Source organism: Tachysurus vachellii, chromosome 4 (genome assembly GCF_030014155.1).
Source record: "Tachysurus vachellii isolate PV-2020 chromosome 4, HZAU_Pvac_v1, whole genome shotgun sequence".
Classification (NCBI taxonomy): Eukaryota; Metazoa; Chordata; class Actinopteri; order Siluriformes; family Bagridae; genus Tachysurus; species Tachysurus vachellii.
The window spans coordinates 35,905-57,100 of record NC_083463.1 but is presented as its reverse complement, the minus strand read 5'-3'; the positions used below and the strand labels follow the sequence as shown (position 1 = coordinate 57,100).

Sequence of the window (21,196 nt, the reverse complement as noted above, 5' to 3'; positions counted from 1 at the left end):
ATTAGAACTCGCCTCTGTGTGTCAGCCAACGTTTAAGTCCAAGCTGAGAGAGAAGTTTAAAAGAATTAATGAAGGAATCTCACAGCATGGAAGCTCAGCACTTCTGAATGAGATCTACACAGATCTCTACATCACAGAGGGTTGGAGTGGAGACGTCAATAATGAACATGAGGTGAGACAGATTGAGGCAGCGTCCAGGAGACCAGCAACACAGGAGAAACCCATCAAATGTAATGAGCTCTTTAAAGACAAGTCCATCCGAACTGTGCTGACTAAAGGAGTTGCTGGAATTGGAAAAACAGTCTCTGTACAGAAGTTCATTCTGGACTGGGCTGAAGGAAAAGTAAATCAGGACATCTTCTTCATGTTTCCACTTCCCTTTAGAGAGCTGAATCTGATGAAGCAGCAAAACTTCAGTCTGATGAAACTTCTTCATCACTTTTTTCCAGAAATGAGAAAACTAGAATCAATAGACTGTGACTTCTACAAAGTGGTGTTGATCTTTGATGGTCTGGATGAGTGTCGACTTCCTCTAAATTTCCAGAAGAATGAGATATTGTGTGATGTGACAGCGTCAACCTCAGTGGATGTGCTGCTGACAAACCTCATCAAGGGGAATCTGCTTCCCTCTGCTCTCCTCTGGATAACCACAAGACCAGGAGCAGCCAATCAGATCCCTCCTGAGTGTGTAAACCAGGTAACAGAGGTACGAGGCTTCAGTGATCCTCAGAAAGAGGAGTACTTCAGGAAGAGGATCAGTGATCAGAGCCTGGCCGATAAAATCATCACTCACCTGAAGTCTTCAAGAAGCCTCTACATCATGTGCCACATCCCAGTCTTCTGCTGAATCTCAGCCACTGTTCTAGAGAGAATGTTGGGTGAAGCAGAGAGTGGAGAGATCCCCAAGACTCTGACTCAAATGTACACACACTTCCTGATCTTTCAGATCAAACACAAGGACCAAAAGTACCATCAGAAATGTGACCCTGATCCTCAGCAGACCAGAGAGAGTATCATGGCACTGGGAAAACTGGCTTTCCACCAGCTGGAGAAAGGAAACCTGATCTTCTATGAGGAAGACCTGAGAGGGTGTGGCATTGATGTCAGAGAAGTGTCAGTGTACTCAGGAGTGTGTACCCAGATCTTCAGAGAGGAGTTTGTACTTCACCTGGAGAAGGTGTTCAGCTTTGTACATCTGAGTGTTCAAGAGTTTCTGGCTGCTTTATATGTATTTTTCTGCTTTATTTTAAGAAATACAAATGTGCTTGTTGGGAAAAGCACTGGACTTTTTAATTTCTTCAGAAGTCCAAACATGTCTGATCTCCACAGGAGTGCAGTGGACAAGGCCTTACAGAGTGAGAATGGACACCTGGACCTGTTCCTCCGCTTCCTTCTGGGTCTCTCAATGGAGACCAATCAAACTCTTTTACAAGACTTAATGCCACAGAAAGGAAGCAGATCTCACAGCAAACAGGAAACAGTGAAGTACATCAAGGAGAAGATCAGGGAGAATCCATCTCCAGAGAAATCCATCAATCTGTTCCACTGTCTGAATGAACTCAATGATCAATCTCTAGAGCAGGAAGTACAAACTTTCCTGAACATAGGAGGTGACTATCGTCTCAGTGGAATCAGTCTCTCTCCTGCTCAGTGGTCAGCTCTAGTGTTTGTGTTACTGAACTCAGAACAGAAGCTGGATGTGTTTAATTTGAGTAAATATTATCCCTCAGATGAATGTCTTCTGAGGCTGCTGCCAGTGGTCAAATCCTCCAGAAAATCTTTGTGAGTATTTTTATTTATAAATGTATTACTGCATGGGTTATTATTTTAAAGTAACACTGAACTGTTTGGATTAATGTTAGTTAATAGTTCCTCTAATCATCTTTAAACAAACCTCTGGTACTTTTACAGAAGATTGTTTCACTTTTTACACTAACATGTTATATCTGAACTGAGGGCTGGGCCACATGGACAAAATCTTATAATATCATATGAGTCATTTTATAGCTTTTATATATGAATCATGAAAAATTAAGTGTTCTCTAAAATTTACGTAAAAATCTCTATACAAAATAACTGCATGCATTTAAGAACTGAAGACATTTCTGAACTAAACACCAGTGAAAGACTTTTTCTTTTCTGTTTATTTTGAAAGTGATATTTAACAAAACTCTCACAGATGAGAAAAACATCAGACTGAAAAATGGGATCAATATGGATAGAAAATATAAAAAGTAAATATTAAAACTGGGGGCACGGTGGCTTAGTGGTTAGCACGTTCGCCTCACACCTCCAGGGTTGGGGGTTCGATTCCCGCCTCCGCCTTGTGTGTGGAGTTTGCATGTTCTCCCCGTGCCTCGGGGGTTTCCTCCGGGTACTCCGGTTTCCTCCCCCGGTCCAAAGACATGCATGGTAGGTTGATTGGCATCTCTGGAAAATTGTCCGTAGTGTGTGAATGTGTGAGTGAATGAGTGTGTGTGTGTGTGCCCTGCGATGGGTTGGCACTCCGTCCAAGGTTTATCCTGCCTTGATGCGCGATTATGCCTGAGATAGGCACAGGCTCCCCGTGACCCGAGGTAGTTCGGATAAGTGGTAGAAAATGAATGAATGAATATTAAAACTGTCATGATGGAAGCACCCATCTCGTCCTCCGGCCGCCAACAAAGGGAGCCATCCCTGGAGTACTTACACTTCTTGACTACGTTTCCCATAATCCACATGCCAGCCAATTACCCAACGACTATTTAAGGCAAACTTGAACTGACTTCAGTGCGAAGACTTGATTTGCTACGGCTATCATTCTGAGTGTTTCTAGTATTTCCTGTTACTGGTTTTTGATCTGTTTTGGTATTTTGCCTCACGACTGTTTTCTGCGCGCCCTGACCTTTTGCCTGTTATCCTGACCACGTCTTTGCCTAGCCTACTCTGTTGTGTTTGCCGTTACCGAACCCTGCCTGTTGTTTATGAGTTTGCTACGGCTATCATTCTTGAAGTCTTGAACTCGCATGCCGAGATTAGGGAAGGAACCTAGCCGAATTCATCGAATTATCCATTCAAATAGATAACCTGACGAGAACCCGTCGAGCACCCGCACACGATCCATCGAGCGCCCGCACGCGACCTGCCGACCAGGGCTTTCTCATGGCCTGAACCACGGATCACTGACTGGAGTAGTACCTGCACCCAACACTGCCAACCCACTAAGGTGTCCCTCCAACTCAACTCGACTACTACCACACCTGTCGCTACTGACATTCCCGGCCTCCCGGTGGAATATATCGACCTTGCCGAGGCTTTCAGCAAAATCAAGGCCACCAAGCTGCCACAGCATCGACCTTATGACTGCTGCATTGAGCTCCTGCCCAACACCACTCCACCCAAGGGGAGGATATTTCCCCTCTCACAACCTGAAGTCTGAAGCCATGACTAAATATATCGAAGAGGAATTAAAAAAGAGGTTCATCTGACATTCCGTATCCCCTGCGTCATCTGGGTTCTTCTTCATGAAAAAGAAGGATGGAGGACTCCAACCATGCATCGACTACCGCACCCTGAATGAAATCACGGTGAAATTCTGTTATCCTCTCCCTCTCGTACCGTCGGCCCTAGAACAGCTACGTAATGCCAAATACTTCACCAAACTGGATCTACGTAATGCCTACAATCTAATCCGCATTAGGGAGGGAGATGAGTGTAAAACCGAGTTCTCGACCCAAACCGGTTACTACGAATACTTGGTCATGCCGTTCGGCCTTTCTAACAGTCCAGCCGTGTTCCAGTTGTTCATCAACGATCCACTGATCCACTCTGAGACACTAGAGGAGCATGTACAGCATGTAAGAACGGTGCTGAAGCGTCTTATCCAGCACTCTACGCCAAGGCTGAGAAGTGCGAGTTCCATCAGACATCTACGTGCTTCTTAGGCTACGTCATCTCTTCCGAGGGGGTCGCCATGGACGAATCGAAGGTTCAATTCAAGTTTTCAATTCAAGTTTATTTGTATAGTGCTTTTTACAATGGACATTGTCTCAAAGTAGCTTTACAGAACGTAAACATAGCACAGAAGATAAGCATAAGGAGTAATATAGAGAATTAATATAATAAAAATTCAAAATTCAAAATATATATAGTCTGAGGTGACTCAGGCAGCAGTGGCAAGGAAAAACTCCCTTAGATTAGTAAAGGAAGAAACCTTGAGAGGAACCAGACTCAAAGGGGAACCCATGCTCATATGGGTGACACTAGATGGTGTGATTCCAAATATACAATCAGACAAATGTTGTATTGGTGTAGGGATCACATGGAGTTCAGATCTCCTCTTAGTATCACAGAGTCCAACTGGAGCTGGTAGATCTGTAGATGTTTTCTTCAGGATTCTCGCAGAGTCGGCCTCATCTAAGCGGAAACCAAAAACTTAATCGCACGGAAGACGATCGGAGCTGGTACAATGTCTGGGTGTCTCGGCATGGGTTGAAAAAGAGAAGAGCAGTGCAAAGGGATTAACATATCTGCTGTTCATAAAAATGTGCAGGTCTAGTGTAATAGTGCACAATATAATATAACGGGATGTGTTATGTGTACGCCTGACTAAAAAGATGGGTTTTTAATCTACATTTAATCTACATTGTCTGAGCCCCGAACACTATCAGGAAGACTATTCCAGAGTTTGGGAGCTAAATAAGAAAACGCTCTACCGCCTTTAGATATTCTGGGAACTACCAGAAATCCTGAGTTTTGTGATCTCAGAGAGCGTGAAAGATTGTAACGTGTTAGAAGATTAGTTAGCTACATGGGAGCTAAACCATTAAGAACCTTGTACATAAGTAGCAGCAGTTTGTAATCAATTCTAAACTTAACAGGTAGCCAGTGTAGAGATGATAAAATTGGGGTTATATGGTCATACTTTCTTGTCCTAGTGAGAACTCTGGCAGCTGCATTTTGGACTAACTGTAGCCTATTTATTAAAGATGCAGGACAACCACCTAGTAATGCATTACAATAGTCCAATAGGCAATATTTCTAAGGTGAAAGAAGACTGTTTTTGTGGTTTGGGCGACATGATTTTCAAAGGACAAGTTGCTGTCTAATATAACACCCAGGTCTTTCACTGTCGAGCTACTAGCAACAGTACATCCCTCTAATTGGAAGTTAAATTGTGAGAGTTTCTGTGTACTGGTTTTTGGACCTATAATTAGTATTTCTGTCTTATCAGAGTTTAATAACAGAAAGTTACAGCTCATCCAGTTCAGGCCGTAATAAATTGGCCGCGACCTCAAACTATCAATGAGCTACAGTGCTTCCTCGGCTTCGCTAAGTTTTACAGCCGTTTCATCCGTGGGTTCAGCACTATCGCGGCACCACTCACTTCAATGACCAAGAAGACACAGCCCCACCTCTCCTGGTCGCGCTTTCACTTCACAGTCACCTACTGACCGGGATCCAAAAATACCAAAGCCGACGCACTGTCCCGCTTGTACGGCGAGCCCAACCAGACCGTACCTGCTGAGCCCATCATCTCCGAAAGCCAGATTCTCGCTCCCATCCAATGGGACATTATGACTGAGATTTCTCAGGCCAATAGACACTCACCGCCTTCTGCAAATTGCTCCAAAACCTACGTACCCGAAGATCTACGCACGGCTCTCCTAGAACTACTTTACGCCACACCCAGCTCTGGTCACCCCGGCATCTCGGGGACCGTACACCTCGCACAGAACAAATCTGGTGGCCGTCACTACCCGAAGACAAGCGAAACTTCGTGAAAAACTGCACCATATGTAATACGTCGAAAGCCTCTCACCAACTCCCTGCCGGACTGTTACAGCCTCTACCGGTCCCACAACAACCGTGGTCCCATATAGCCATCGACTTCGTCACTGATCTACCCAAGTTTGACAACTACACCGTAATTCTCACCGTTACTGACCACTTTTCGAAAGCATGCCGCCTAATTCCTCTGCCAAAACTCCCCACGGCATTTGAAACCGCTGAAGCTCTTTGCAACTGTGTGTTCCGGTTTTTCGGCTTACCTGAAGAAATTGTCTCCGACCGAGGTCCCCAATTCACCTCATGAGTATGGTCGGCCTTCTTTAAACAACTGAAAATATCAATCTCACCTCCGGGTATCATCCACAAGCTAACGGGCAAATTGAACGCATGAACCAGGAACTAACTCAATTCCTCCGCTCATACTGTCAGACCAACCCTCAGATCTGCCAGCTGTGGATGACTGGTTCCGGAGGAGCAAGGAAACCTGGACCCAGGTGCACCGTCAACTTCAAAGAGCCATCAGGAGACAGAAATTCCAGGCTGACAGACACCGCAGACCGTATCCGGATTATCGGCCCGGACAATGGGTCTGGCTCTCCACCAGAGACATCCGGCTCCGCCTTCCTTGCAAGAAACTCAGTCCTAGGTAAGTGGGCCTGTTTAAAATCATCAGGCAAATTAATCCCGTGGCATATCGACTGGCATTGCCTCCCACGTATCGCATCTCCCCCACCTTTCACGTCTCACTCCTAAAACCGGCTGAGGGTCCGAGAGGGGAATGAGAGGAGACGGCGGATACGGCAGGTCCATCACCCCTCCTGGTCGACGGCGAGGAGGTGTACCAGGTCCATAGCCTACTGGATTCCAGATGCCCGGAAGAACGTTCTTGGGTAAAGGCGGGGGACATCCTCGACCCGCCACTCATCTCTGAATTCCATCGCAATCACCCAGACAAACCGGCCCCTCAGCCTCGTGGAAGACCCCGGCGTCGCACACACCCTCGCTTCGGGAGCCGCTCGCAGGGGGGGGCTCTGTCATGATGGAAGCACCCATCTCGTCCTCCGACCGCCAACAGAGGGAGCCATCCCCGGAGTACTAACACTTCTTGACTACATTTCCCATAAGCCACATGCCGGGACTGATTGCACCGCCACCTGCGGCCAATTACCCAGCGACTATTTAAGGCAAACTTGAACTGACTTCAGTGCGAAGTCTTGATTTGCTACGGCTATCATTCTGAGCGTTTCCAGTATTTCCTGTTTCTGGTTTTTGATCTGTTTTGGTATTTTGCCTCACGACTGTTTTCTGCGTGCCCTGACCTTTTGCCTGTTATCCTGACCACGTCTTTGCCTAGCCTACTCTGTTGTGTTTGCCGTTACCGAACCCTGCCTGTTGTTTATGAGTTTGTCTATTAAAAGCTGCAAATGGATCCTCATTCTTACGACCCGTCATTACAAAAACACTCTAATGTCCTTCAAGTATCTCTTTATGTTCAAGTTCCTCATCTTTTGTTGTGTGTGACAGTGTTGTGGGGAGATTCACTCTGTCATGGCTTTTTTCCTCAATTGTTCTTTCTAATAAAAATAAAACATGAATGCTTTTTAAAAATTTAACCCAATACGAAGGAAAAACAAAAGTCTCCTTCAGTCTGCACTACTGCTAAAATTTACCAAGGACTGAGCTTGTGGTAAATAACACATCAATCATCATTTTGGACCTTGACACATTGGACAGACGAAGTGGGAAAATGTTCAGCTTTATCTTCTTATTATGTTAGAAACAAGCTATGCAGCTAACTCAGATGTGTGATGAAGATTTTCTTTCTCTAACTGAACTGTTTGTAGAGGATGGAGTTTAAATGTGACTTTTTATATGAAAATTTTTATTTTGATGGGGTTATTTTTTCTTTGCTTATCAAGTGTACAAGCAGGTAAAAAGAGAGAGGATGAATAATGTGTCACAGGTGAGTGTAGTGTCGTGACCGCTGTTATTAAAAAGTCCTGTTTTGTTCTACTTGGAGTCCGACAAAGACACCAAACTGTTAATGACTGATCACATTCTTGTTCTTGGGTCGTGATTGTTGTTAATCTGTTATGGTTGAATTATAGACACAGTTTTTTGTCTGGTTCACTGCACCAGAAGTTGGTGGATGTGGTAAAAACAGACGGAGAACACAAAGACGGTTGCACGTGACTGTCTGTCAGGTTTATCACCGTTACTGTTGAAGAGACGTCAGGTTTCGTTCTTTTGAAACTATCTGTGGATTTTGGAGATTTTAAGCTGTGGACTGTGTTTGTATTTATAAGCAGCTGTAGTGAATCTATATTTTTGTTGTACAACGTTGTAACAGACTGGTTTTGTTCTCTGTTCATCATTATGTACTGATACAATATTACACATTGGTACACTACATTCTACCATGTCACTTATAGCCACCTGAAGCCCACCTACACAAATCCTTTAGTGTAACACACAGTAGTGTTGTGTTAGATTTTTACCTACATGGTGGGTTAGAGTTCCTGCTATGTGTATAGTCAGTGTTTTAGATTTAACAAACGAATGTCTGTATGTTGATCCATCTAAAGCTAATACTTGTGTATATACCGTGTCATTCATTTAAAGGTAAGAAGTTTGACTTTGTTTATTTCTGATGCTGTGTGCAGTCGTGCTGATGTGACATCACTCTGTAAACAGGGAAGGAGCTCAGATTTGAGAAGAAAACCCCACGTTCACTTCTCAGTTGTGGAGGCATGAAAGACATGATCCCATTTACTCTGTGGAGAAAGAAGGGTTCACTAAGTTGTGTTGAAATAGTAACAGTGACATCTGTAGTAAACAGTACAATGTTCTTTCTAATATCCTTTATTTACATTGTTGATGATCAATGAGAGATTTTTCCACATCTATATTTTATAAAAAATACAAATCATGATCAAGAATCGTTTATAAGGTTAAAAAATTTAATCTTTCTCTTTAGTTTGGATGTGTTTGGACGTATGTGAACACTCCACCTGTACTTGGGTCCACACCAAACACCTGAACCAGTGTGTGTAAAATCAGAGGTCTGGAGGTGAAAGATTTGTACCTGTACGAACACAGAGAACACCACACACCAACTGTTTTAGTGTTTCTGTGAAATTCAACATATAACTGAGTGTAAAGTACGACTAGTATTGTCATGTTATTAACTGGTGGTGTACAGCTGTATAATTCTTTATTTTCTGTAATAAAATGCACTGTATCTGCAGTGTTGGTTGTAGAAACTTGAACACAGATCAGAGTGTAGTGTTTGTAGGCTGCTCGCTCTCACATGTGTGTGTTATGTACATGACCTAATGGTCTTATAATAAATTGTAACAGAGATTGTGGAGTGCAGAAAGACGTCCCTGTTTGATAACAGATGTTAAAAGTATCCAAGGTTCAGTGGACATGTAGAACTTGGTGGTGTGTCTTGTTAAAACACGGAACAACTTAATCCCTTTGCTCTCATTTATTCTTATTGACAATAAGATTTGATGCACAATACACAGGTTCCACAGGATAAATGGAATGCATAAGAGACACAGGATGAGCAGGAGAGATGGTAAAGATGATAGGGATGCTAAAGATGCTAAAGACGTAACGATGTAAAGATGGTTTTCTGGTCACTACAAACAATATAACAAAGAAATCAGGCTCACAAACAATAATAAAGATGGAAATCATACAACATCAAATATAATATCTATAACCCTACTAATGACAAATATACAACTCATCAAATTCAATATAAAACGCTCTGCGAGTGGTACTTGGCACTCAAACCATATCAGAGGAAGTCTTACAGACAGTCCTGATAGAAATTGAAGGGGTGTTAAATTCAAAACCACTTGGTTATGCCTCATCTAACATCTCAGATTTCGATCCCATCACCCCAAAACTTCTTCTTATGGGGCGGCGGGACTACAGGTGATCTATGCCAACACAGAGTTCCTAGGCCGTAGATCTTGGCGCAACAGCAAAGTTCTTGCTGACCAGTTTTGGACATCCTTTATTCATTATTATTTGCCAGGTCAGCAACTTTGTCAAAAATGGAATAGGGAACAGCCTAATTTAAATGATTCTGCCGTCATCTTAGTTATTGATCCTCAACTTCCATGAGCATCATGGCCTGTTGGCAAGGTAGTACGTCTTCTACCCAGTCAGGATGGACGTGTTAGAGTTGCTGAGATTAACATCAATGATAAAACTTATGTACGCCCAGTTGATTCCATTACCTAAAATAGATGATGAATAGCAAATACATTACTGTATTTGGGGGCGGCTGTTGTGAATTAGACTTGTTTTTCTTTTTTTCTTTATACTACATTTCCCACAATCCTCTGCAGACTGCATCACCATTTTTCTAGTTGGTTTCCATTCGCAAATAGGCTACTGAGCCATATGCATTCTCTGAGGCGTCGGAAAAAATATGTAACTCCCTGGACGTGATTTGTTCTGAGGGTAGTATTGAATAGCAATGGGGAAGTTTGATCAAAGACAAATCAGAAAGCTCAGTTTCCCAAGCCGTCCAGGCTTTTTGGATAGAATCTGGCATAAGGGGATCATCCCAGTCTCTAGGTTTCATCCAAAGTTGTTGTAATGACTTTAGCTCTCGTTGTGAAGGGAATTATGTATCCAAGTGGGTCATATTGACTTGCAAGAGCTTTGTAGATATTACGCATAGTTATTGGTTTGCATTCTACCATTCTAGATCTATATCCTAATGAATCAGAAGGACAATGCCAACTCAGACCCAAAGCTCCTTCTTTTGGGTCTAAACGATCTTGATTGATCCATAGTTCAGCATTCTCGGCTCTGGCTTCAGATGGTAGGTGTCGGACCACATCAGGCTGGTTACTTGCCCACTGTCTAATTTTGAATCCCCCACTCATAAGTAAGGAATGCATTGCACATCTGGGAAACTCTCTAGACAGTTGTCCACATAGAATGACTGAAGTATAGAATTCAGGATATCTTCATAACCTTCTTGATGATCATGGAAATGCCTTTGTAAGGCATATGGACAACATGAACAACATGGACTACATACTGTACCAAAAGGCAAAACTTGCCATTCGTAGATGTCAGGTGGATTTGACTTCTGCATATTGCGCCACAAGAAACGTAGGAGAGGATGACCCTCTGGTAGTAACCTGATTTGGTGAAACATAGATTTTATATTTACCACTAATTGCCACTGGATACTGATGGAACCGGAGTAAGACGCCGAGTAAGGAGGGACTTAATTGTGGGCCAGGAAGTAGCTGGTTGTTCAATGACATGCCTTTATATTGATCGGAACAGTTAAATACTATTCGTGGTTTTCCATTGTGCTCCACAATATAATGGGGTAGATACCAGGATTCAGTTGAGTCATGAGATGGTTCTACTTTTGAGATGTACCCAGACGTTTCCAGCTTGGTAATTTCTTGATTATACACGAAGGCGGCTTTAGGGTTTCTTTCAAGACGCCTCTCTATCCATCGGAGATAAGAAATAACTGCATTTGTTGAAGCTTTTAGCCTTACAGCATAGGCAGCACGCAGTAAAGGAGTAGCATATCTTTGCACACCATCCACATCGACTCTTTTTGTCTTAGAGGCCAACAAATCCATAGCTGCTTGGTCTTGTTTGGATTTAGCGATGACACTCTCATTTTTAAAAGGGAGGATATCCACTTGCCATAATTTCTCCACATCATAGCGAAGTTCATCTAGAGGATTGGTCATGGTAAAGAGACACTGCATCTCATCCCTATTAGGAATCGGTATTGGACCTTGAAGTACCCGACCTAACCTAGTCTGAATGGTGGCTGGAGATTTAGGAGGTCCTAAGTACACCTGGTCAATTGGATTTATCAGATGCGGGTAGTCTGCCCCAATAAGGATAAGTGGTTGAATATTGGCAAATGCAGGAAGAGGCAAATCTCGAAGATGCCTTAATCGTCTCTGTAAAGTTTCTACAGGGTATAACTGTTTAGAAAGGCCTAGCCTAATCTGCTGGCAGAAAAGGCGTTGGAAATGGTATACCTCGTGTTTGGGTTGTCAATGGAGGATATTTCAAAGGTTGCAGAAAAGCCCTCAAGTGCGATAGTGTCTTGACATACAGTTCAAACGACTAAGGATTCAGTTATCCCATCAAGGCCTAGGGCTTCAGATGCTTGAGACAATAACATATTACGTTCTGATCCGTCATCTAGGATAGCATAGGTTTGCAAGGATCTACCTTTATAGTGGAGAAGCACTTTTAGAAGTACCTTGCCAGGACCTCCAAGACGACTAAGATAGAATGTACCTTTATCCTGTTCATGACAGTTGACTCCATGAAGTATACCAAGATGTTTTCCATTACATTGTGGACAAGGTTTTTTCAGATCACAGTCAGCAGCTAGATAGTTAAGTCTACATCTCCAACATCTTTTGTTTTCTCTTATCCATACACTCTTGCCAGTGTCTTCTAATGTTTTAAAGGTAGGACATATGCCAATGAAATGCTCATGGCTGGAACAATATGCACATAGATACTTGAAATTCTGTTCCTTCTCTCTTAAGTTCTAGAATTGCTTATTAGTGTATCTTCGTACAACTGGGTTGCTTTTAGCTCCATACAAAAATCTGTTCGAGTGTTAATGTGAGTCTTTGGTTGAAGTTTCATTTGAGTTGATTTTGGGAAATCACTGACTTGATAAGCCATTGATTGACATTCAGCCTCTTCTTGAAGCCAGGCAGAAAAGTTCATCAAATTATAGCTTTGACCCTTCAGGACTGTACAGGCATAACGGGCAAAATTGGTCACCTGTTCTGCGGGCAGTTTACAGAGCAGTTGCTGTACATGAGAAGCACAGGATAATTCAGATTTGGCTTGGTCTTGACCCAGAGATTGAAGCATGCCAACCAGAGCTCGAACTTTTAGTGCAAAGCTACTAAATGCTCTGGAGTCGCCTTGTCGCACCCTGGGAAGAGCTAGAATGTCTTTGATTTTTCTCAAGACTAATTGGTGAGGTTGTCCATATTTCTGCTGTAGTGCCCAAAGAGTCATACTATATGGTTGAGGGTCATTAGCATAAGCTAAAGCTAAATCACAAGCAGGAGAGTATTTTAGGTGGTCTAGCAGAATATGGTACTTGTAATGTTCTGAATCATGAGGTGACAACAGATTTGTCAAAGCCAACTGCAGCATTGCAAATTCCTGTGGGTCATCATTAACCAAAAAAGGGAAGGAAGGCCCTTGAACACGAGAAGCAAGATAAGGGGGAACTGGGCAAGGTCTATAATACGGCTGGGGATATGGATAAGGGTAACGTAATAAAGCTGCAGTTGACTGAGCAGTAGGGGCAGTTGGTGGAATATAAGGAACAGTTTGCTGTACAGTGAAATTCCCTGATGGACTGACTGACTGAAGTTGAATATGAGAACTTAAATTAGCTGAGGATGGATTAGGGATTGGTAAAGTAGGGTTTGATGGTCCTATTGGCTGTGAATACTGAGAAACAGTATACTGAAGCGGAGCAGGTAACTGTGCTGTTGTTACTTGGGGAAATGAATGAGTATGAACTAACGGCTGGGAGAAAGAGCTACCTGGTACATGAGAAGTTTGTTGTGGTGAACCACTATGATGTACCTGAGGAGTCTGCACTTGAGGGGATGGACAGTTTGAGGGATTTGGAACCATTATAGGCTGTATCATGCTACCTGATTGTGGTTGAGGTGTATCGATTATATTGGTATGTTGAGGTGGACTACGTAGCAGTGAGGAAGGAGGAAGAGGCAAAGAACTAGGCCTACTCGGTGGAAGAGGCATAGGGGCAGTTGAAGAATTACCACATTCATGTGCAGATTTCAGTTCAGCCTTCTTAATACAGATGTGGCCTTTAAAAAAGCCTGTCTCGGAGAGAAGAATGCCGCGAGGACTTCTGGCATTCTGCAGCAGTCTATCGAAGGGGGGTCAAATGTTCAGCGCAGGAAATACAAAACCTGTAGAGGGCAGTCGTGTTTCATGTAGGCTGGATGTGGGCTAGGCTTCATGTAGGCTGACTGCAACCTGCACGGCATAGATCGATTGACACATGAGATCAATGTAACACATGAGTGATAAGCTTTTGAATGGCTCTCGTGGAACTTTGATGTCATAGATTGATTTGTCTGCGCAGTGCTGCATGCAGTCAAATACATGTAAACAATACGCCTGTTTCATTACGTTCAGGCCGAATACAGATGCCCCTACACTCGTAATATATTAATTTATAAAAAAATTTTCAAAAAACGCACTCGTCCTGCAGATATAATGGAGGACTCCGCTTACTTAAACCACCAACTGTCGATGCTTGATTACAACTATTCATCTGTTCAAGAATCGGCTTCTACTATGTCCAACACATCACAGCAATGTCCCTCAGCAATGTCATCATTTTGTTTGAGCGATTAAGAAGCGATTAAGTTTTCCTCTTTTTTAAAATGCTGTAAATATCTTTTTTAACTTGTATGATACAACGTTGAAACAAATGGTGAATGGTAAACGGTTAGAAAGGGTCAATAAAATAAAATTAGTTTTTAATTTTTTTTCTGAATGATTCACAAATTACAATGTCATAAAACATTTATGAAAATACTTATATTTAAAAAAATTTGAATGTAATTGATCGAGTTAAATAGACACATGCAAATAAATCATCTTTGTACCTTTTGTCCCTTTTTCAAAACAAATGCCCTTTTGGTAAATATTTTAAACAGTCAGTGATATAATCAGAACAGAGAAACAAAAATTAAAATATGACAAATTAAGAGATTTAAAAACAAACAAACAGTATATCTGTATCTGTTGTATTAAAACTAGATTTACTGACTTTTTTATTTTCTGGTGCGGGTCCCGAGGTGTGATTCCCCCCTGTTGAGATTTTCACAGTTCTTCAGCTCGATTCTCCTACTGCTTTTGTTGTGCAAACAAACCCATCACCTGTGAGGCCTGGCACATTTGCATTTTTTCACTCAGAGTAGCTCAGATCCAAGGCAGGCCAAACCTCTGTGTCTGACATGGAAACCTTTGGTTTGTCATTGCCATAGTACATGTGATACATAGTACATATAACACACACATGCACACACACACACATTGGGCATTGCATTTCATTAAGCCTCCAGAAAAAACAGAAAAGACAGGGATTCCCAGTACCACGGTGCATCTTCCGTGGAGGCATGCTGGGTTCTTGTTCCGTCTCAAAATTCACTTTTGGTGTTATAATTCAGTGATGGCCAATGAAAATGAAATGACCATTTTATTCTGTATGTGTACGAACATGTCAAAAAGCATGGACCATAACTTCACTCAGCTTATGACATTTGTGTACAAACATACATTGGAGACTGAAGTGTTAGCAAGTTTTCATTTTATTCATGTCATTGTATTAGCAACTTTTCATTCTGTTTTCACACAATGTTTTATAAATAAAACACACTATTTTGTATAGATACGGCAGGCATTTCTGAAGGTTTCCATGTCACACTAGTGTTAATTTCGTCACCTATTTTTAATTTAGTCTTAGTCGTAGTCTTGTGCCAAATGTCCTTGTTAGTTTTAGTCATATTTAGTCATTCACATATCTTTTTTTGTTAGTCAAGTTTTAGTCGACTACAAGTCTTGTCATTTTAGTCTAGTTTTAGTCAAAAATTGTAGCTTGACCACATCTGGAATCTATTGTAAGAATAAGTACAACGAGGCCTCATTAAATGCAATAATATCAGGAACACAAGTGTTATAGTGGAAATAAATAACTTAATGAAAAGCCTAAGATCAAAACTGTAGGTGTGTATATATGTATACACACACACACACACACACACACACACACATATATATATATATATATATATATATATATATATATATATATATATATATATATATATATATATACAATCTAGCCATGGGGGTCACAGTCCAGTGACTTCTGTGCCGGTCCCAAGCCCGGATAAATAGAGAGGGTTGCGTCAGGAAGGGCATCCGGCATAAAACATTGCCAAATCTAACCATGCGAATTGTCAGTAAGAATTTCATACCGGATCGGTCGAGGCCCGGGTTAACAACGACCGCCATCGGCGCCGTTGACCTACAGGGCGCTGGTGGAAATTGGGCTACTGTTGGTCGAAGAAGTAGAGGAGGGAGGAGAGTGCACAGACAGAGAGAGAAGAGGAAAGGTAAGAGTGTAGGACTGAGAATAGGGACTCTGAATGTTGGTACTATGACAGGGAAAGGTAGAGAGCTGGCTGATATGATGGAGAGAAGGAAGGTGGATATACTGTGTGTACAGGAGACCAAGTGGAAGGGTAGCAAGGCTCGTAGTATAGGCGCAGGATTCAAGCTGTTTTATTATGGTGTGGATAGTAAGAGAAATGGGGTAGGTGTGGTCCTGAAGGAGGAGTTTGTGAGGAAAGTTCTGGAGGTGAAGAGAGTGTCAGACCGGGTGATGAGTCTGAAGTTAGAGACTGAAGGGGTGATGTTGAATGTTGTTAGTGGTTATGCCCCACAGATAGGTTGTGAGTTAGAGGCGAAAGAGAGATTCTGGTGTGAATTCGATGAGGTGATTGAGAGTATTCCCAAGGGTGAGAGAGTGGTGATAGGAGCGGATTTTAATGGACATGTTGGTGAGGGGAACACAGGTGATGAGGAGGTGATGGGCAAGTTTGGAGTTAAGGAAAGGAACCTTGAAGGACAGATGGTAGTAGACTTTGCTAAGAGGATGGACATGGCTGTGGTTAACACTTATTTTCAGAAGAGGGAAGAACATAGAGTGACTTACAAGAGTGGAGGTAAGAGAACACAGTTAGACTACATCCTTTGTAGAAGAGGCAATCTGAAAGAGATTAGTGACTGTAAAGTGGTAGTGGGAGAGAGTGTAGCCAGACAGCATAGGATGGTGGTGTGTAGGATGACTCTGATGGTCTGTAAGAGGAAGAGGTCAAAGATAGAGAAGAAAACTAAGTGGTGGAAGCTGAAAAAGGAGGAATGTTGTGAGGAATTTAGGCAGAAGTTGAGGCAGGCTCTGGATGGTCAGGTAGTGCTGCCGGATGACTGGGAAACTACAGCAGAAGTGATCAGGGAGACAGGGAGAAAGGTGCTAGGTGTGTCATCTGGAAGGAGGAAAGAAGATAAGGAGACTTGGTGGTGGAATGAGGAAGTTCAGGATAGTATCCAGAGGAAGAGATTAGCCAAGAAGAAGTGGGATATGGACAGGACTGAAGAGAATAGACAGGAATACAAGGAGTTACAGTGCAGAGTGAAGAGGGAGGTGTCTAAGGCCAAGCAGAAGGCATATGACGAGTTGTACACTAGGTTAGACACTAGAGAAGGAGAGAAGGACTTGTACAGGTTAGCTAGACAGAGGGACCGAGATGGGAAGGATGTGCAGCAAGTTAGAATTATTAAGGATAGAGATGGAAGGGTGCTCACAAGTGAGGAGAGTGTACAGAGGAGATGGAAGGAATACTTTGAGGAGATGATGAATGAGGAAAATCAGAGGGAAAAAAGAGTAGAAGGGGTGAACTCTGTGGAACAGGAAGTAGATAAGATTAGAAAGGATGAAGTCAGGAAGGCTTTGAAGAGGATGAAAAGTGGAAAGGCAGTTGGTCCTGATGACATCCCGGTAGAGGTCTGGAAGTGTCTCGGAGAGGCAGCAGTGGAATTTTTAACCTTTGTTCAACAGGGTATTAGAAAGTGAGAGGATGCCTGAGGAATGGAGAAGGAGTGTGTTAGTGCCGATCTTTAAGAATAAGGGTGACGTGCAGAGTTGCAGCAACTATAGGGGGATAAAGTTGATGAGCCATACAATGAAGTTGTGGGAAAGAGTAGTGGAAGCTAGGTTAAGGAAGGTGGTGGAAATTTGTGAGCAGCAGTATGGCTTCATGCCCAGAAAGAGCACAACAGATGCAATTTTTGCTCTGAGAATGTTGATGGAGAAGTGTAGGGATGGTCAGAGGGAGTTGCACTGTGTGTTTGTAGACTTAGAGAAAGCGTATGACAGGGTGCCAAGAGAAGAGCTGTGGTACTGTATGAGGAAGTCAGGAGTAGCAGAGAAGTATGTCAGAGTGGTGCAGGACATGTATGAGAGGAGCAGGACAGTGGTGAGGTGTGCTGTAGGTCAGACAGAGGAGTTCACAGTGGAGGTGGGACTGCATCAGGGATCGGCTCTGAGCCCCTTCCTGTTTGCTATAGTGATGGACCAGTTGTCAGAGGAGGTCAGACAGGAGTCTCCTTGGACGATGATGTTTGCAGATGACATTGTGATCTGTAGTGAGAGCAGGGAGCAGGTGGAGGAAAACCTGGAGAGGTGGAGGTTTGCGCTGGAGAGAAGAGGAATGAAAGTCAGTCGTAGTAAGACTGAGTACATGTGTGTGAATGAAAGGGAGGGAAGTGGAACAGTAAGGTTACAGGGAGAAGAGGTGAAGAAGGTACAGGAGGTTAAGTACTTGGGGTCAACAGTCCAGAGTAATGGAGAGAGTGGGAAAGAAGTAAAGAAGCGAGTGCAGGCAGGTTGGAGTGGGTGGAGAAAGGTGTCAGGAGTTCTGTGTGATAGGAAAATATCAGCAAGAATCAAGGGGAAGGTGTACAGGACAGTGGTGAGACCGGCCGTGCTGTATGGTTTAGAGACAGTGTCACTGAAGAAGAGACAGGAGTCAGAGCTTGACGTAGCCGAACTGAAGATGTTGAGGTTCTCTTTGGGTGTGACAAGATTGGACAGGATTAGGAATGAGTACATCAGAGGGACAGCCCATGTTGGACGTTTGGGGGACAAAGTTAGGGAGGCGAGATTAAGATGGTTTGGACATGTTCAGAGGAGGGAGAGTGAGTATATTGGTAGGAGAATGTTGGACATGGAGCTGCCAGGCAGGAGGCAAAGAGGAAGGCCAAAGAGGAGGTATATGGATGTAATTAATGAGGATTTGAAGCTAGTGGGTGCAAGTGTTGAGGATGCAGAAGATAGGGTTTGGTGGAGAGAGATGATTCGCTGTGGCGACCCCTGAAGGGAAAAGCCGAAAGAAGAAGAAGATATATATATTATATATATATATATATATATATATATATATATATATATATACATATATATATATATATATATACACATATACATATATATGTATATATATATGTATATGTGTATATATATATATATATAAATTAGCAACTTAATGCAAGTTATACATGGTATTGCACACACCATTATTGATGATATTTGGAGCAATATTACATGTAATTGTTAAACTTGATTCCCTTACATATACATTTGCTTTTAAGCCTAATTATTCATTTTGATTATGATGTGATTGTGACAGGGGATGGGAAGAGGTTTCAGGTTGGGGGTGCTGAGTTTTTTCTTTTTACCACTTCTGAATAAGAAACAATATCAAGGCTATAAAACTTGTCAAAACTCCACGAATCACAAAAGTATCAGTGAGAAGTTGAGAACACTCGAACTTGGCTGCACATCACATTTTTTACTTTATTGATACTGCTTTATTAAGCCTGCCTAGACGGTGGACTTGCGCTCAGGATTTTTTATTAATTAATTATTTCTTTTTTTGAGCGGCGTTTGGACAAATTCTTTCTAGGCACACACTATTTTATTTCTTGATAACAGACCGCTGCGGACTATAACACACCGTTGCCATGAAAAACAGAGCGTCTTGTCATCGTCTCGTCTTAGTCATGAAAAAAAAGGTTGTTGACGAACATATTTCGTCTCTTCTGACGAAATTAACACTATGTCACACACAGGTTTGGCCTGCCTTGGATCTGAGCTACTCTGAGTGAACAAATGCAAATGTGCCAGGCCTCATACTGTAGATAATGGGGGTGTTTGCACAACAAAAGCAGGAGAACAATGGAGCTGTAGGGGTGCTAGTAGGTCTGAGGTCCAGGGAATTTACGCAAATTTGCGCAGGCTTAGTTAATGTCACTTATGTTAACTTGAACTGATTTCCTTTATATTTTATGTTCTGTCCTCACTAGACGTGTACTTCTCTATCCAGTTAGACAGACAGTGAACAAGTGAGATTTTGGTTTATGGCTTTAATCATTCAGTAGTTTTCATGAATCTTCTCCATTAACGTTAACATTAATATTTCTCTCTTTTGTTTGTTTTTGTAAAACTGTAAACAGATGAATACACAGCACTTAGAATTCTATTCAATTACACACAAGCACAGCCAAACAGTATTTAGTGCCTAAAACATTCGAAGGAAACATTAAATCGACACCCTAACAAACATTACATTGTCATGTGTGTCTCATAACCATGTTCTTAGTTCTAGGTAATGGCTTGTATACACAAAATCCAAATTACCTTAACTAGCATAACCAAAGACCGCTAGCATACGGTGCTAACTAATGCTAATGCTTTGCACTTACGTTTAATTTGAGTAATATTTGCATCTCTAAATTAATTTACTATTGAACATCTTTAACTACTAAGCTTTATATTTATGAGAAGTAATAGCGACTTACAGCCTTATGCGGTCACACCACCACTGTACGAGCCGCTCTTCAGCCGTGACACAACAATAAACTCCACTTATTACACGGAAGTTACCATCTCAAAACGCACCACAAGATGGCGCTTAAAGTTCAACATATAAACAAAATCCTCCCTTTACAGTTAGCAATTAAACTGAACCACTACAGTTTACATTGCTATTATTTGAGTAAATGTAGGCATATAATACATATAATAATAAGAAGAACAAATGTTAATTTAAAAAAATCCCATAGCCAACGGTGTTTCATACGTCTTTATAATTATATTTTATTGTGGATGTTTTCACAATTCTTATGTAATGTGTAGTAAAATAAATCAAATTTTTTAAATGTAAATTAATAGACATATCATACAATCTTAAAAAACCTTTGAGTGTTTAAGAGAAAAAAAAAAGTGTTCTTATGCACCACCTGGAGGATATTCTGTGAAACGAAACACATTAAGGTGATTGTTAAGATAGTCCCCCCGAACAGAAGTGCAGAAAGCCGCGGTACGCTGCGGCACGAATTGCCGAATGCCGCGGGAGAAGTAGTTCGTTCTTAAAGGTCACATCTGTACATGCACACAATTCTTGAACAATAGTTGTATTAGCAAAGGTATTATCAACATCATTCTCATTGTAAGCATCATCATCATAAACAATCAAAAGACTCAGATAGCTCAGAATGTTTAGAAGAAACTACTAAATGTGACATTTTAGACAATCTCGCCAAGCATACCCTTCAGTCCCAGTATTTCTTCTTTAACATCCATATCCATATTGCATAAATCATTTTGAGACTGTTCGTGCTGCATGGATGATGAACATGGATTCTCCATTTGTATTTGGTGATGATCACTTAGAACTGGTGTTCGTGAGGGAGGGGGAAGAGGAGCACG

At 42.0% G+C, this 21,196-nt stretch overlaps 1 protein-coding gene and 1 pseudogene across 1 annotated transcript in view; one reads left to right on the top strand and one right to left on the bottom strand.

Annotated features, from left to right (window-relative positions):
* The window catches only part of LOC132844142 (NACHT, LRR and PYD domains-containing protein 3-like), a 45,523-nt pseudogene that overhangs the window by 1,753 nt on the left and 22,574 nt on the right, over positions 1-21,196 (top strand).
* LOC132844126 (histone-lysine N-methyltransferase PRDM9-like) overlaps positions 1-21,196 on the bottom strand; it is a 77,277-nt gene that overhangs the window by 42,349 nt on the left and 13,732 nt on the right. The window lies entirely within an intron of this gene.